Source organism: Sardina pilchardus, chromosome 3 (genome assembly GCF_963854185.1).
Source record: "Sardina pilchardus chromosome 3, fSarPil1.1, whole genome shotgun sequence".
Lineage (NCBI taxonomy): Eukaryota > Metazoa > Chordata > Actinopteri > Clupeiformes > Clupeidae > Sardina > Sardina pilchardus.
In genome coordinates, this window is record NC_084996.1 from 21,622,336 (window position 1) to 21,632,335 (window position 10,000).

General features: G+C 44.6%; 1 protein-coding gene across 1 annotated transcript in view; it reads right to left on the bottom strand.

Annotated features, from left to right (window-relative positions):
* The window catches only part of LOC134077063 (protein phosphatase 1 regulatory subunit 1B-like), a 17,497-nt gene that overhangs the window by 3,868 nt on the left and 3,629 nt on the right, over positions 1 to 10,000 (bottom strand). The window lies entirely within an intron of this gene.

A 10,000-nucleotide genomic window follows, 5' to 3' on the forward strand; every position in this document is an offset into this window, starting at 1 on the left:
TCTTTCTACCTCTAATGCTGCTGGGTTCTCTCGTTCAGAACCCTCTCTCTCTCTACCTCTAATGCTGCTGTTTTCTCTCATTCAGAACCCTCTCTCTCTACCTCTAATGCTGCTGTGTTCTCTCGTTCAGAACCCTCTCTCTCTCTACCTCTAATGCTGCTGTGTTCTCTTGTTCAGAACCCTCTCTCTCTCTACCTCTAATGCTGCTGCTCTCTCTCATTCAGAACCCTCCTCCTTCACCTGTTCCATTCTCTCTCTCTCTATCTCTCTATCATTCCAAACCCTCCCCCTTCACATGGTCCTCTCTCTCTCTCTCTCTCTCTCTCTCTCTCTCTTTCTCTCTTGCAGTTCAACATTGTTTTATTAGCATAACTGTAGATGCAGTGTTGCCAACGCACAGAAAGAAATCATTGCAACTTGCACAATAAAACAATGCAACATTGATTCATCCCATCCTCCATCCTTTTTACTTTCTTTAGGATGGAGGATGGGATGAATCTCTCTCTCTCGCTCTATTTCTCTCCATATCTGCATTGTTATGGCCTTGTTATGGTGTTATATAAATAATTTCCTACAATGGAGAATCTAATAAAAAATATCTAAACATAATATATAGCTTTGACATATGACTATCGATAAGAGTGATGTTAAATTTGATGGGGCCGGCCCCAGTCGTGGCGCGACTGGCTGGGGCACCTGCACCGCACGCCGGCAACCCGGGTTCGATTCCCGCCCCATGGTCCTTTCCGGATCCCACCCCTACTCTCTCTCCCACTCGTTTCCTGTCACCCTACACTGTCCTGTCTGATTAAAGCCATAAAAGCCCAAAAAATTTGATGGGGCCTTTGCATTTCTGTAAGCGTTGTAAGTCCTGTAAGTCGTCACCTGTGTGTGTTCTGAGTGTGACACCTGTCTTCCCTAACACCATACATACGCAACGGACTGTGCACGTAAATGATGTATGAGATGACACGTGCCTCTGGAGGATTGTGGGAAAACTCGTTGAGATTCTGTTCATGTCCTGCTTCCTACTTTCAATCCCACCCACATATATGTGGACACACACACACACACACACACACACACACATACACACACGCACAAACGCACCCACACACACATAGATGCCCTCAAACACACTCCCACACGTACATACGGTCAGTGATATACTATATATCTACTCCACCCACACATACTTTAACACATATGCTATTGCTAATCTTGAACACACACACACACACAAGCTTAGAGACACAGAGATGACACACAATAACCTCGCCCACAGACAAAACACGCGCACACACACACACACACACACACACACACACACACACACGTACTGTCAACACAATTGTGACTCAAACTTCACCTTTATTTCACCTTCTAAATCTACAGTATATCTGAATGAAGTCATGAGTTCTAAATGGAATGAAACTGAATGAGAATCTCATAATGGAATTTGAAATGAACCCAAATTGATTCTTTTCATCTTCTTGATCAAATCTGTTCTTTTCCTCTCCCTCACAGTTTTACAATGAATCACTTAGTGTGCCAGATGTAGATAGAACGGCGTGACGAGAGAGTTCTATCGTCAGGGCAACCGCATCCAGCACATCCAACCAGCAGGCTATACTTAGAAGCCTCATCTCATCACGCGCATCCAGCATCACTCATCACAGTCACCTGCATCAGGACCACGCCGCATCTGTGAGTAATCACTCTGAGCCTGGCACGGCCGAGACAAAGCATCCAGGCACGAGACAAAGCACGTCTCTCACCTGTGCTCCACTTAGACTGTCTCTCACACTCACACACACACACACACACACACACATAACCACACACACACACACACACACACACACACACACACACACACACACACACACACACGCACACACACACACACACACACACACACACACACACACACACAGTCTGTGGTTTGGGTGGAGAAAATGTATCTTTCAGTTGTCATAAGAGAAATACTTAGTATAGGTGTGTAGCTAACAGCTGTGACTACATGTTCTACACTGTGCTCACTAACACACTCAAATCTGGTTCACATCATGAGACACTGTGTTCTGTCTGTGATACGGGGCAAAGGGCAATTCTATGCTTGTGCGTACATACTGTGGGAACGTACGCTTCCATCTCGTCCTCCTACACGAGTATTTCATCATCAGCCAAGTTTAATGAGATGCACTCACTTCTCTCGTCAATCCCAGAATGCCCTGCAGCATCAGGAAGCAGCTGTAGCATCAGCACCTCAGAAACACGCTGGAATCAAATCATTGTGAATGCCTGTCCAGTTGGAAATAAGGGTCTGCTAAATCCCTCTCTCTCTCTCTCTCTCTCTCTCTCTCTCTCTCTCTTTTTTTTTTTTGAAGTATATTTTTAGGCCTTTTGTGCCAAAAGTGATAGTGACAGTTGAGAGTGACAGGAAGTGAATGGGAGAGAGATCAGGGGTGGGATCCAGAAAGGACCTCGGGGAGCGAATCAAACCCCGGTCGCTGGAGAGCGGAGCGGGTGTCCCAGCCAGCTGAGGCCCTCCTCTCTATCTCTCTTTCTCTCTCTCTCTCTCTCTCTCTCTCTCTCTCTCTCTCTCTCTCTCTCTCTCCATCTAACTTCACTTCACTTTACTTTACCATGGCCTGGACTGGCTGTGTAGAGTACAAGGCAGACTCAGTAGAGGCTTTTAATCTGACACAGTAATACAAATGAGTCAGGCATGAAACAATAGCCCAGTTTTTCAGATGACCAGCTGAACACAGTTGAGCAGCCCATGCCATGCCACTGGAGAGAAGTCAGGGCCCAAAGAACATTTTGTGCCCACTTTTCACTTTTGCAACTTCTTCACACACATCCCCCCTTTAACACACGTCTGCTGTATCAAGGAACTTTAGACTTCATGAACTGGGTTCAAATCCGGTCAGAAGCATGCGTTGTCCGTCAGTCTCAGCATGGCTTCCTGTCACTAGAGGTGCATTCAAATTCAAATTCCGTATCAACGAACTTTATTATCGGGCCTCACCAGTTCTTTGACCTGCAGTTTGAGTATCCTCACTACAGCTGATTAGAAGACATTAACAGTCAACATTACAGATACGGACAGATTGGGGTATATACTGTATATATGAGATTGGGGTAGATTTTGGGACGCATTATTTTTTAAACATATTATGTCTGTGCTGTGTGAGCATGCGGTACGAGTTATCATAACAACCTGGAGACCACGACCCTCTGACTTGGCAGAGATTGTGGCCTGGCTAGATCCATTGGCAAGCGTGTATTTCCTGGTTGGTGGATGCTTGTCTGAAGTTTGAAATCATTGGAGTTCAATCACTAACGTTTGATAATGATGCATGTTAAGTACGGTAACGATAGGCTTGCAACTTAAATGTAGTCACTCTCAGGAATGCCCTCTGTTCCCTGGTTGGTCGGAGGTGCTCTTGCCGGAGTAAACGAGAGCGGATCAAGCTATTCCAGACGGAGTACTGTAGGGAAAAGACATTGAGCTGAAGTACGTATAGACAGGCGGAGTCAGGCTAATAACATACAAGACTGAGGAAAATGATCAGTCTAGGCCCAGCTTTCTGACTGTCCCTTCTGATCTCCAGAACGGTTTCCCTCAGTTGCCTCACCTTACCTAACCCCATCGCTCACTCCCCTGCCTGCCCCGACTCTCTCCACTGTCAACATTAAAACCAAACCAATGAGTAAATTGATATTTCAGGAACTGATGAAAAAAGCTGCTTGCGCTCTGTTCCAATCAGACTGAGTGGATGAGCGCCAGCGTCCACAGAGCAGGATCAGATTAGCAGAGGGGTCTACTCTGCGCCCGCTTTGTGCAACGGTAATCCAACGATGGCTCTATACGTGAGGAGAATGGAGCACTGGGCTTGACCTGCAGGTGTCACCTGTGCTCAAGCGAAAGGTCGCTAGAGGTCACAAGCGCTGTAGAGAATAATCTGATCATAATAAACGAGACCTAAGTATGTCCTTCAGAGACACCGTAGTTTAGCAGTCGCGTCGGCATCCTGAACCAGTCCCAGTCAAGGAGACCTAGGGTGCCTCTCATTTGGCTTTTATACGTCCTCCCTTCGTCCTCGGGCCTCGATCCTCACTGATCTACATAAAGAATGATGGGGCGGCAACAATGGGATAGTCTATCCAGTTTTAGTTATAGATCAGTGGGAACGCTCCTCGAGGATCAAGCATTGTGGATCGAGGAGAGATGTTGAGAGGCACCCCTAGATTCAGATCTGACTTGAGATTGTTTCCTGAACCCTCTCTTGTCATCTCTCTCTTTCACTCATTACCTCTTCACTGTTAAAGACAAATAAAGAATACATGAAATAAAAACATACTATAAAACATATTAGCCTTCAACAAAGGAACATTTCTAAGAGACATAACCCTCTCTTGTCGTCTCTCTCTTCCACTTATTACCACTTTAACACATTTTTCATAAAATGAAATAAAATAAAATAAAACATATCAGCCTTCAATAAAGGAATCTCCAGAAGAGACACTGCAGAAGAGATATGCCCTGCCCAGACTCATATCAAGGGAGCATTTGAGTCCTTTGTTCATGTGGCTGCATATTTAAAAGCTCAATGTACCACAGACTAAATCAATCCAAATTCGAGCTATCCAGGATAGGCATCATCTGATTGAATCCCTGGACAGGAACAGGCTTTCTGTTATCTGTGCTACGTCAGTGAAAGAGCCCCCCAAGGAAACCATTACCCAAAGCAACAACATTCTTCTCCACACACACGGCTCTGCTCTGAGTCCTCTGTCTCCATCTCCACACTGACCGTGAGCATGTGTGAAATTACATTAATTAGCACAGGGGACAAAGAATGAAGCTGTGTGTGTGTGTGTGTGTGTGTGTGTGTGTGTGTGTGTGTGTGTGTGTGTGTGTGTGCGTGCGCGCACACGTCTGTGCCTAAAGACTCCCTTTGCAATTTACAAAGAATCCTGAGGTAATTCAGAGTCTGTGACTTCCATGGGTGTCAATTACACACACACACACACACACACAGCCATATTCACACTGTGTGTGTGTGTGTGAGTGTGTGTGAGTGTGTGTGTGTGTGTGTGTGTGTGTGTGTGTGTGTGTGTGTCCAGCTGATCATGTTTATATAAGTGTGATACCAACCACTGAAGATATCCTTCTTCCTCTTTCTTTGGGGCAGACAGGTTAGCTACTGTACTGCTTACTGTACTGTAGCTGCTCTAGATACCTGAGTGAGACTTTAACAAGACGTACCTCTGTCATGAATGAATGAATGGATAGATGAGTGAATGAGTGAATGAGTGAATGAATAGATTACTGAATGAGAAACCCTCTTACAAACGACATCCTAGTCCAAAACTAAGGAGTACTGTATAACTCTGGATGGGCCCATACAGTACATAACTAAAGGAACAACAGAAACATACCCTATTCCCATCCCATAGGCCTACTACAATCCTCTTTTCAGCTTTAGTCCATGAAAATGTGTCCTCTTGTTGAAAGACAGCTCTTTTTTCAGCTTTAGCCCATGAAAACGTGTCCTCTTGTTTGCGTTATTTCTGTCCTCCCTCCTTCTCTCTTTCATCCCTTCCTTCAGCCATTTTGTATTTCTGAGGGAGAACTTGTCAGATGATCCGTCCCGTTCTGGGGTGCGTTTCTAGAAAGCGTCGTTTGCTAACTTGCGTCGCAATCTTGGGAGTTCGCTCCGTCGTTCTTGAATTGGGTGTTTCTAGAAAAGGTAGTTCAAACTCTCAATCGCAAACAAGGACGCAAAGTTTGGTCGTTTGAACTACTGCCCCTGGGCAGTCGCACCTGTGTCGTACCTTGGGAGTTCCAGTTGGTGATGTCGTCAGTGCAAGATCGCCTGACCAAAAATCACAAGCGCCCAACCAAAAATCACTAAGTTGTTGTTTTCTCGTGACTCAATGATTGCGCTATACTGTAGGCTAATATAAAGTAAAATACCGTTGGGCTCATTCTTGCTACGTGTGTTACCTTGCGTTCATTTGCGTGTTGGTTTGCGTTTTGGTAGGCTACTGTTATGATATTGACAAACCCTCGGGTCAAGCACACCGTTCATTAGTATAGTGGTTAAGGCAGGTGGCTTATCATCACAACATCGTAGGTTCTTTTCCCGTATGCATCACACATGCTTTTGTTTCTGACTAGTGAAACGTGGAAATAACCCTAATAAGTAATGTCGTGGAACTATTAAACTGATGTCGTGTTCCTGGCCACTCAATGTAAAGCAATTAAATATATTTAGGGTCTAACCTATTGTTGTGTGTGTGGTATCCTGCTCTTACTCAAAAGTGACATGGAGAGGTAAGATGCGAACTTGGGCCGCGCGCGCAATGTACTGACACGCAACAGCTGAACCACCAGACACCGATTTAGTATTGTGATAATTTGTAATTAGTCTAGGCCATATATATTTTGTACAGATATTTTTTAGATATTTCACACAAATAAGTACATATATTGGACAGCTTAAGCAAACTGTTTCATGTGCTTGCATAGGTTTACGTTTTTTTCTGATAGCAATGATAATGCCAGCATGAATCACTTTGGGTTTAAATTAGACTCGTCGACACATAGTGGGTGCCTCTCAACATCCCTCCTCGATCCTCGGTCCTCTATCCCATTGTTGCCGCCCTATCATTCAGTGAGGACGAGGATCGAGGAAGGAAAGGAGAATCTATAAAAGACAAGTGATAGGCATCCAGTGACGGAGCATTTCTAGTGGGTGGGGTATTATACGTTGACACCTTTTCCACCAATGAAATGTGCCGCTGGGTCCTCAACAACGTTGTTGGAACAACGGTGTTCGAACTACGGAGGTAGCGAATTGCGACACAGGTACGATGCTTTCTGGAAACAGGTGTAACACTGTCGTTGTTTGATAGCAAGTTGCGTCGCACCACGGTGGTTAAACAACGCTGTTGCTAACTTTTCTAGAAACGCACCCCTGGTGTGGACCAGGCGCTTGCGTGTCGCCCATCCCGGGAGAGTCCTTGTGATTTCCGTAATGACAGCGCTAGTTTGTGATTTCCGTAATAACCGCGCTAGTTTGAGATTTCAGTAATAACCGCGCTAGTTTGTGATTTCCGTAATAACCGTGCTAGTTTGTGATTTCCGTAATAACCGCGCTAGTTTGTGATTTCCGTGATAACTGCGCTAGTTTGTGATTTCCGTAATAACCGCGCTAGTTTGTGATTTCCGTAATAACCGTGCTAGTTTGTGATTTCCGTAATAACCGCGCTAGTTTGTGATTTCCGTAATAACCGCGCTAGTTTGCTTCTCCCTGCTGTCACCGGCTGTTTATCAAAAGCAGCAGCAGCAGCAGCAGCAGCAATGTGTCTGCATGAAGTTCAACTCAATTATCACTCCAGCAGACAAACGCCCCTGGAGAGCCCCACATAGACGCAGGATCTCCTCAGAGCATAAGCCTACAGGATAATTGTCTGCACCTGACAAACCCTGATACGAGTCCCAAAATGATTAAGATGCATAGCAAGACTAACATGTCTTCTGCATCAGGGTTTTGTTTAGCCTGAGGGATTCTTATGAGTCGTGAAATTCAACTCCATTATGACGATATTATTATAATACTGTGCTATCAGGTTCTAACAAACAAGGTTTGTAGACAAGCACTGGCATGGGCATTATGAGAACGTAAGTCACACAGCATTTCTTAATAAATGAATGTTTACAGTAAAAACACACAGTAATGGTCTGTAAATTATAGACCTTTCATTTCTCATTTTAGGTGTTTCAGTTATCATTTGCATGTTTTAATACCGTAATTTAAAAGTTTCATCCCAATGACATTTGTGGATGGAGGGACAGGCACCACAAAGCAACTCGCTTAGGACACCGAAATGGCCAGCAACAGCATTGAGTGAGCCAAGTACCCCCAATACCCCCCCTCCCCATAACGGCTTAAAGTGCCCCTGGGTCTGACACCACTAGGGTGACCAGATTTGAGTTTGCAAAAAAGAGGACACTTCAGCGCGGGGGGGGGGAATGAACACGTGCATTCATACTTTGTGTCAACATACATGGTGATATATGATAATGAGCTTTATTGGCCGGCCCAACACTAACAGAAAAACACTGCTTCAAAAGGCTATTTTGAACACCTGTAGTTGAACGTTTTAGATGTGCAAAAACAAACTATACATTTGTAGGCTACAATGTAAAGTATATGCACAACAATGGTAAAACAAAAATAAGAAAAAATAAAACCTAATTGCACAAAATGAGACATTTTTTAAGTTGAAAAGTTGTCCAATGGCTGATACTTTTCAGTCCTCCTAAACTGCCTGCTTTGCAGGTCAGGCACTCAGCTTCGTATTGATCTCGACCGAGACAAAAATATGGAAATTACGTTTCAATTCGTCAGTGAACTTGCACTTGCGCTTCGGCATGGCTGAAGATGCCGGATAGTTTTGCGCGTTGCCAGTGGTAAACAAGGAAGTGTGCGCTGATGAGGTGAATAACCAATTAAATGTTTAGCCCGAGAATATCGACCAATGACGGCAGCTCTAAGGTCAGGCTCTACACTTCAACTCAATGCAAAGCGAACTGTAGGTGGAGGGCGTGATTAGCCTACTATGTGAATGAAAGAGAGAGCAATGCAAATTCGGTGAAAACACGTTAGGCTAGAATAAAAAAAATCCCGGACGATTCTGAAATTCCGCCCGGACACATTTTTAGGTTTCAAAAAGAGGACATGTCCGGGAAAAAGAGGACGTCTGGTCACCCTAGACACCACGGTACTGTAAGGCCTCTGGGTCTGACACCACGTTACTGTAAGTACTGTATGACAGCAGTGCTAGCGTGGCGTGCTGCTGAAGGCATTTCATATTGTGCGGATTGTCACAGCATGGGGAACCTGCCTCTGCACAATCTCTTTTAGCTCATATAATGTAGTTCAATATTCTTGCCACTTTTGCAATTTCCGACTTTACACTTAGACAGCAATTCAAAACAGCAAAACATTTTTTTATTGATCTGAGTTCTATACCATGTGTCATCATTGTGAACCCCTAAACAACTTTCCCATTCACAGCAGCACAGCAGGGCTGATTACAGGCTGTATTTATAGAGTGGAGTTATTATCTATCTTGAGCTGGAGAGGAAACTTGCACTGTATCCCCTAAATGTCAGCAGATCTCATAAATAATGCGTAATGGTGTGGTGAAGGGCTCATATCAGACTCCAAGGTCACGCCAGAAATTCCATGGATGGCCAATTACCAATAACAGTGTTTTACTCTGCATTAACATAGTGCATAAATGTGTGTGTGTGTGTGTGTGTGTGTGTGTGTGTGTGTGTGTGTGATCTCACCGCTCTTCTCTGAGGCGTAAAGGTCATCTTTCTCAGTCCTCTTTCTAACAGTCCACTTTGAAAAAGTCACTTGCTCAAACAAAGTATAGCTGTTTGAGCTATATGAGTGTCCCTGCTAAACACATCTATAAAACAGCAACATTGCATGGTAAATATCTGGGGACATGGTGCCACTACATGAACACAGGACATTCACATCTGTATTTATCAAGATCGCAGACACCGCATCTACTCGTAGCACAACTTTAAAGCAAGACTAACAATCCAGCAAGTACAACAGCCAAGTTATAACACGCTCAGCTGCTCATGAATGAATGTTCAACGTTGCCTAAAGATTTATGGATCTCTGTGTGTGTGTGTGTGTGTGTGTGTGTGTGTGTGTGTGTGTGTGTCTGTGTGTGTGTTTGTGTGTGTGTGTGTGTGTGTGTGTGAGTGTGCATGTGTGAGGCAGAGAGAGTAAGAGTGTGTGTTTGTGTGTGTGTGTGTGTGTGTGAGTGTGTACATGTGTGCACGCGAGTGTGTGTGCATGAGCGTGTGCGTGCGTGTGTGTGTGTCACCTTCAGGGCCAACCCACTGCACTGAGGCAGGCGTGAGAGATATGCATTATGTTTAACGTGCTGAAGA